Below are 9,200 nucleotides of genomic sequence, written 5' to 3'. Positions count from 1 at the left end.
GTTTTATTTTCTCTTGGAAACAGTCCCTTGATACCATTTGCTTGTTATCTGGAAGGTGGAACCCTTATCAACTTCAAAACACCCTTTATATGTATAGGGTCCATATATAGATATGGACCTCTTTGGTATCTTGCTTGTGGAATATATTTCCCCATTCCGTTGCTTATATTTTCATTTTGGTCATTTCTTTTTGGATATGCAGACATTTTTATTTTCATGAAGTGAAATCCTGATGTTGTTATTATCCGGTTTTTGGTGATATTATGCTTAGCAAGTGCTTTCTCTTGGAAGATTGACACACGCCTAATTCTATACTCATCTAGTTTGTTCTGACAGGCTAGACCAATCTTAAGTTTAGCAAATTTTTTTTTCTTTTTTTTTTAATTTTTATTTATTTATGATAGTCACAGAGAGAGAGAGAGAGGCAGAGACACAGGCAGAGGGAGAAGCAGGCTCCATGTACCGGGAGCCTGACGTGGGATTCGATCCTGGGTCTCCAGGATCACGCCCTGGGCCAAAGGCAGGCGCTAAACCACTGCGCCACCCAGGGATCCCAAGTTTAGCAAATTTTTTAATGTGGCAAATTCGACTTAAAGTCTTTTTTATACATTAAAAATTTTTAATTTTAATTTTTATTATTTTTTAATACATTTAAAAAAAGATATTATTTATCGGGATGCCTAGGTGGCTCAGTGGTTGGAGTGTCTGCCTTCGGCTCAGGGTGTGATCCTGGAGTCCCGAGATGGAGTCCCACATCGGGCTCCCTGCATAGAGCCTGCTTCTCCCTCTGCTTGCGTCTCTGCCTCTGTGTGTGTGTGTGTCTCTCATGAATAAATAAATAAAATCTTTAAAAAAATAATAAAGATATTATTTATTTATTTGAGAGAGAGAAAGAGAGCACCAGCAGGGGGAGAGGCAGGCAGAGGGAGAAACAGGCTCCCTACTGAGCAGGGAACTCAAATGTGGGGCTTGATCCCAGGACTCCAGGGATCGTGACCCAAGCCAAAAGCAGAGGCTTAACCGATTGAGCCATCCAGGCTCCTCTAAACTCTTTTTTAGATCTAGCTTTTATTTCTTTGTTATTTTAAAAAAAAGATATATTTATTTGAGAGAGAGTGCACATGAGCAGGGGTGCGGGGAGAGACAGAGGGAGAGGGAGAGAGACTCCTTAAGTGGACTCACGGATGAGCACAGAGCCCCATGAGGGTGTGTATCCCAGGGCAGAGTTCAAGAGTCGGATGCTCAACTGACTGAACCACCTGGTGCCCCTAGATCTAGCTTTTATTTAAAACAATTTTTTAAAGATTTTATTTATTCATGAAAGACACACAGAGAGAGGCAGAGACATAGGCAGAGAAGGAAGCAGGCTCCCTGCGGGGAGCCTGATGTGGGGGACTCGATCCCAGGACCCCAGGATCACGCCTTGAGCCAAAGGCAGATGCTCAACCCCTGAGCTACCCAGGCACCCCTAGATCTAGTTTTAAATGCACTCATTAAAGACTGTATAGATTTCCTTCTGAAATTACCACATAATTATCTCAGCCCCCTTTATTGAATGATTGTATTGGAGAAAATTTTTCTCTTTCCAACTGATTGGGAGGCACCTTTAAGATAAATTATTTAAAAATGGGGAGTCTTTCCAGGGTAGTCCTTCTGGAATATTGATCCAACTGCCTGCCTATACTTGTGCCTCTTTGAATTCATTTTATTTTATTTTTTTTTCATTTTAGCTTTTTAATATTTTAACATCGGAAAATGTTATTGTCGTCCAGATTACTGTTTGTTTCCAGATTTTCTTCCCAGTGCTGATTTAATTAGTTTTTAGATCAGTGGTTCCTAGCAAGGAGTTTGCCGCCCAGGGCAGACTTGGCAATGTTTGGAGACAATTTTGGTTGTCACACCTGAGGTGTGACATAGAGACCAGGGATGCTGCTAAACATCCGACAGTGCGTGCGACAGCCCCCACGGCAAAGAATTATCTGGCTCTATGTGTCCATCATTCCAAGGTTGAGAAACCCTCCCCTAGATGAACTTCAGAATAATTTTCATATATTCTTTCATATATTTCTTTTCATATATTTCATATATTCTTTTAATATATATTCTTTCATATATTCTTTTAGATATAAATTTTGATATTGAATTGGATTTATATATATATATATTTTTTTGGGGGGGCAGAGGGAATGCCCTTATACAGTGTTCTGTTTTTATGTTTTACTTTATATTGCCCTCTAAAGTACTATGTTTTGTTTTGTTTTTTTAATGGGTCAGAGGCAGTTAATTTTTTTCCTCTGTGTTTATTTTCTTTCCTGTTGTAGATAGGGCGATGCTGTTTTTTAAAAAAATGTCTCTGTCTTATGCTGAGTTTTGAAAAGGGAATTAATGTACACGGTTTAAACAATCCAAACAAGTAGAAAAATGTTAACCAGTTCCTGTGTATTCTTTGAGAGAAGTTTCATGAATCTAGAAATGTCAGGAATAGGCATATGTTAATTTATTTTGCAGTATCTCATCTTCTCTTTCAAAACACAAAAGGTCGCATTTCCCTTACACTATTCCTCACTTAACCTTTTTGTGTAAAAATAATATATATCTTGCAGACTTCCTCATCTTAGTACACGTAGATTGAACTCATCCTTTTGCTAAAAGGTTATGGTGTCCCACTGACTGTTTTCCCATTCTTTATTTATGTTAGAACAATTTTCTGCTAATTATAACTTTTGAGGTACTGTGTTTCTCCCCGAAGTCGGGTAACTCACCCTCAGCCAGTAGGAAATAGTCCTGTACATTGCAGCAATGAAAAGAAATGCTTTTGAGAAATAAAAATATTTTGTGTCTTTTTCTTGGAAGCAGCCATGGAGGGGAGGCAAGTAGACAGGAGAGGCAAACATCTTAGTTGTTATATTTGCAGAAGAGTTGACAGTGCTCCCTAAAAAAACATATATATATATAAAATATATAAGAATATATATTTATATATAAATATAAGTATATATAAATATATTTATTTATGTATATACAATATATAATTATAAAAAATATATATATATTTTTGTCTACTCAGGTACAAATAATTTCCCACAGAAGCTTTTTCCATCTTCTAAGCATTTTCTTCATTCATTCCAGTTCCTATCTAAATTCTCTTCAACTGAACAAAGCCACAGTCTTGACAACAGTTGCACAGTAGCCTCAGAAGCCAGGAGAGCCCCTTACTCAGAAATACCCGGAGCGGGGGTTGTAGGTCTGCTACACTGCAGACTTCAGAGAGTGTGGGTTCAAGAGTAGGTTCAAGATGGGAGCCTGGGGGCAGTTTTGACCATTCAAAATCCAATGGATAATGGAATATCATTCAGCCATAAAAAGGAATGAAGAGCTGGCTAATCCATGCTACAATATGGATGCAACTTGAAAGCATTTTACTAAGTAGTGAAAGTAGCCAGTCACAAAAGGTCACATGTTATATGATTCCATTTATATGGAATGTCCAGAATAGGCAAATCCCCAGAGGCAGGAAATAGATTAGTGGTTGCCAGGGGCTGATGGGAGGGGAAAGGAGAAGTGGTTGCTTAATGGGTATGGGGTTTCTATTTGGGGCAAGGAAAAAAAATTGGAACTGATATGGTGGTTGCACAATATTATGAATATACTAAACATCCCTGAATTGTATACACTTTAAAATGGTTAAAATGGTAAGTTCTGGATTATGTGCATTTTGCCACAATTTAAAAAAAATTTCAAAACAGTAAAAGTGAGTGTTTTTGAATATGGGTCAGAAATGGAGGTTTTTTTTTTTTAATTTTATTTGTTTATTTATGAGAGATGCACAGAGAGAGAGGCAGAGACACAGGCAGAGGGAGAAGCAGGCTCCCTGCGCAGAGCCTGATGTGGGACTCGATCCCAGGACCCTGGGATCACGAACTGAGCCAAAGGCAGACACTCAACCACTGAACCACCCAGGTGCCCCAGAAATGGAGGTTTTTAAGAATAACAGCTCCATGGAAGTGGAAAACATACCCTCAAAGGGAGCAGGACCGACAGACATCAAGTTACTCAAGTGTGTCTGTTCTCTCTTTTCCTTTTCTATTTAGATTAAAAAAAAAATAGAGACATAATTGACATATATTTTGTAAATTTAAGTTGTGCAGTGGGTGAGTTTGACGCATTTCTATATTGCAATATTAATACAGCAGCGTTAGCCAACGTCTTTATCATGTCGCATATTTATTTATTTTCGGTAAGAATGGTTAAGATTTAGTTTCTTAGCAACTTTGTAGTTTATAACACAGCATTGTTGACTATGATCACTCTGTCGTACATTAGAGCTCCAGAGCTTATTTATCTACTTGTGGTAATTTATATCCTTAACTGGCTTCCCTCAATTCCTCCTTCCCCAGCCCCTTGTAACTACCATTCTACTCTCTATTTTCATGATTGTTTTAAGGTGATTGTCTTTTCTTTTCTTTTTTTTCTTTTTCAGATTTATTTATTTGAGAGAGAGAGAATGAGTCTGTGGGGATGAGGGGGAGAGGGAGAAGGAGAGAGAGTCTTAGATAGACTCTGTGCCGAGTGCAGAGCCTGATGGTGGGGTTGGGACGTGGGGGCTCCATCATACGACCCCGAGATCACAGCCCCAGCTGAAACCAAGAGTCAGATGTTCAACCGACAGTGCCATGCAGGTACCCCCAAAACGATCTTTTTTTTTTTTTAAGGAAGGATTTTTTTTAAAAAAAGATTTTATTTATTTATTCATGAGAGGCACAGAGAGAGAGAGAGAGAGAGAGAGAGAGAGGCCGAGGGAGAAGCAGGCTCCATGCAGGGAGCCCGACATGGGACTCGATCTGGGGTCTCCAGGATCATGCCCAGGGCTGAAGGTGACGCCAAACCCACTGGGCCACCGGGGCTGCCCCGATCGTTTTTCTTATACCAATATCACACACTGCCTTTATGGCCTCAAAACTTAAAAAAAAAAAAACAAAAACAAAAACAAAAAAAACAAAAAAAAGGAAAAAATAAAACCCATGAAAAAATATAAAAGAAGATTGCAAGTCACTGTAGCTTGTCAGGGCAAACCCTTTGTGAATGGTTTAAGAGATGAAAAAGAAAAGAGAGAAAGAACGAGAAAAATTTGAAATATTCGAATTGATTAGGTATTTTGAGGAGGAGTGTATAGGTCCCTCTGCTTCTTGGGTAGAAAAGTTGTTTAGGTTGATTCTAGGTTTTGTTATAGTGAATATCCTTGTGAACATATATTTTTTTTATACTTATGGGAGTATTCTTGTGCAGCATATAAATTCCTGGAAATGGGATGAAAGGTGGAAAGGGTCAGTGAAATTTACTTGTTGAAAGTCATTGCCAAATCACCTCCCATTGATTGACCTGATTTGTATCAGTGATTATGAGAGTGTCTACTTTCTCACAGATGTTCATATCATGTTGCCCATTTTTCTGATTATTGGCAAATTCGGTGAAAATGACGTGGACATATCTTTAACTATGAAGAAAGCTAAACATCCTCATATATTTAAATACCTTTTGTATTCTTTTTTTTTTTTCTTTTCAGCAGTCTGTTTCTGTGTCACATACTTGCTGCCTATTCATGTCCTCTACCAGGTAAATTTTGGCAAACAAAAGTTTGGGGTTTTATCTCAGTACTGTGTTTTGTATATTTTGTAATATAGCATAATGCATGTCCTTTATCTGTCATTTACTCTTTTCTCACTTACATTTTTTTCTCACTTTTACAAATCAGATTTGACTGTATGATTTTTTTTTTTGCTATTCTTATAATCTTAGTTTTTACATAGCCAAATTTTTGTTATTTTTGGATTTTTAGATTTGGGACTTGTGCCTTGCTTAAAGAGATATTCTCTGCTTTGAAGTTATGAGATAGTATTTCCCCACTGTAGAGTCTTATGGTTTCATTCTTGAATGGCTTTGCAGTTTATCAAATACATTTGTAGTATCGCAGTAGAGGCTCATGTGCCTTCTCTCCTCGGACCTATTAAAACAATTTTGGGGGCACCTGAGTGGCTCAGTGGTTGAGCATCTGCCTTTGGCTCAAGTTGTGATCCCAGGGTCCCGGCATTGAGTCCTGCATCAGGCTCCCTCTGCCTATGTTTCTGCCTCTCTCTCTGTGTCTCTCATGAATAAATAAATAACTAGAAATCTTTTAAAGATTTTATTTATTTATTCATGAGAGACACACACACAGAGGCAGAGATACAGGCAGAAGGAGAAGCAGGCTCCATGCAGGGAGCCCAACACGGGACTCGATCCCGGGTGTCCAGGATCATGCCCTGGGTTGAAGGCAGGTGCTAAACCGCTGAGCTACCCAGGGATCCCAAATAAGTAAAATCTTAAAAAAAAACCCACAATAATCTTGATGGCTAGACTTCCTAGCATTGAACCATCTTTGCACTCCTGGGCTGAGTTCCGCTTGACCCTGCTGTTGGTGGTGTGTGTGTGTGTGTGTGTGTGTGTTTTAATTTGCGTGGTTCTGTTAGTAAATTCTCCATGCTGGGTTTTTGCACTGCTATTCACAAATGAACTCAGTCTGTACTTTCTTATTTTCCCTCCTGACTCTAAATGTAATGTATTAAAGCGGGTTTCCATGACAACATAGGAGTCTGGATTTACATTTGGTTTCCTGCTTCAATGAAATGGAAAACAGCTAGATTGAGATTTCCCGCCAGAAGGACCCGTTAAGAGAAAACCCCCAGCAGGTTGATGGGGAGGTCTCCTCAAGCCCTCTTTGATGGGCAGCAGAAGTGTTCATTGCCTTTATTCATGAACTATGAACCAACCTTTCTTTCTCTTTAGATCATGCATTCAGAGTACAATGTGTTTAAATGTCAAACTGAAGCCGATCTAACAAAAACAAAGTGAAATAAAAAGCCTCAAATAGCTTTTTTTTAGTAGGTTCCACGCCCAATGTGGGGCTCAAACTGACAACCCTGGGGGTCTGTGTTGGATGCTCTACCCACTAAGCTAGTCAGGAGCCCTACCCCAAGTAGTTTTTCAAAATTTAAAACTTTTGATTTTTATATGCTGTTGAACTCCATGCAAAGCTGCATGAATAGTACAGTGAACCCCTATGTCCACACTTTTCACCAGATTTACATATTTATTAAAAAATATTTTATTTATTTATTCATGAGAGACACAGAGTGAGAGGTAGAGACATAGGCAGGAGGAGACGCAGGTCCCCTGCAGGGAAGCTCGATGCAGGACTGGATTCCAGGACCCCGGGATCATGACCTGAGCCCAAGGCAGATGCTCAACCACTGAGCCACGCAGGTGCCCCAGATATACAAATTTTATCAAACTTGATCACATCTACTTTGTTCTTTCTCTCTCTCTCTTTTTTTTTTTTTCAAAATGATTTGAAAGCCGGTTGCAGACATTCTGCCCTTTATCCCTCCATATTTCATTCAGTATGTAGTTCCTAAAACCAAAGACGTTCTCTCACACCATCTCTGCACGACGATCAAATTACTATTGATTCAATACTAATTCAATACTCTAGTAATATAATTGATGGACCTTTTAAGTCTTCCCCAATTGTCCCGGAAATGTCTTACACGGCAAAAGGAAATCCAGAAGCAACTTTGATCACTTAATTTAAGGTGATGTCCGCCAGCTTTCTCCTCTAGGAAGCTACTGTTTTTCCTTTCCTTTATTATGAGCAAGTATCTTGCAGAGAGATACTTGGAGACCGTGGAAATATTTGCTTCTTAAAAGTCCAACCGTTAGTTTTGGCATGCACAGAGGGTTCTCGCCCGAATCAATCAGTCAGAGATTGCCAAATGGTGGTGTCTCTGCTTCTGTTCCAATGATTTTAATAAAAGGCAAGGGTTGACTTTCAATTTTTAGATGGCTGTTTTTTTGGAGGGCTTGGAGGGTTTTGCGAAAGAAACAGTGAGTGGTTTCAGGAAGTGGTGGTGTCTTCATTTTCAGGTCACAACTGAAATGATCAGTCGAAATGATTCTTTCGACTTAGGTCCAGCACGCAAGTCCTTGTCCTGAAGGATTTCCAGAGGACAGCGTGTTTCCTTCCGCGTGGTTTTCAGCACACGCTTCCTGCCTGGGAATGTGGTGATTTTGGGGGCTCCCACGGGTCAGAGGGAAGCCCACAGCTCTGGACAGGTTTGCACAAGAAGGAAGGGGAACAACATTTATTGAACCTACAATTCTTGATACTCTGGGACTGCAGCTACTCTGTGTTCTCTCTGGGTCTATGTTTGCCCCATCGCAGATATTATTGGAAAGAAAATCAAATTATGTCAGCCCTTTTGTGTACACCTTCTAGTAGCTTCCCATTGCTTTTAGGATGAAGGTGTTTTGGGAGAGGGCTTAACATGATCTATCCAAGGCTCTTCCCCCTTCTAATTCTGCCTTTGAGTCCACCTTTGCTTGCTTGACCTCCCTCTACGCTCCAGCTCCAGTGCCTGGGTCAGTTGGGGGAACACCTGCCTGTCCACCTCTGGGCCCCTGCTCATGCTGGGCTCCCAGCCTGTAACACTTCCCTCCTGTCTTCCTTGGCTGACTCCTCCTCATCTCCAGATTTCAGCTTCAACTCACCTCCTTGGGAGGATCCTTTCCCTACGCCCCACCCCCACCCCACATTAGGCCCCAGGATTGTTTAATCAAGGATCCCCTCTCTCGCCAGACTGTGAGGTCTACAGGGAAACTGAGTGTGTTTATTTTGCTCACTGTAAATCCTCATTACTTATTATTGCATGTTGGTTCTTCCATTCAACAAATATTTATTAAGCAACAGATATATCAGGCGCTGGGTGTAAAATAGTGAAGAATTTCTGCTTCATGGAGTGGGGAGACCATACACAAAAAACCCAAAGAATTTCAGGACATACTAGAGTGATGTAAATAACAGGGACCAGAACAAAGGGATGGGGGGGGGGGGGAGGCGGCGTTTGCAAAGTGTGATCAGGGAAGGCTCACTGGGGCACCGAGGGGCAGCCAGCCACTGGAGGGACAGGTGGAGGGAACAGCCAGAGTGAAAGCCAGGAGGCAGGATTAGGTTTGGTGCCTTAGAGGAACAGTGGGCTCAGCTCCTGGCTAACTAATATTTGCGTAATGGACCAGGGGGAAGAATGAGCGCCCTCTGCCTAGAATTGTGCCGGGCGCTTTCTTATGCTTTATTGCTCTTGCACCTCGTCAAATCGGACCGGCAGGGA

This window comes from Canis lupus, chromosome 20 (assembly GCF_003254725.2).
Source record: "Canis lupus dingo isolate Sandy chromosome 20, ASM325472v2, whole genome shotgun sequence".
NCBI classification, from domain to species: Eukaryota; Metazoa; Chordata; class Mammalia; order Carnivora; family Canidae; genus Canis; species Canis lupus.
This window is presented reverse-complemented; position numbering follows the sequence as displayed.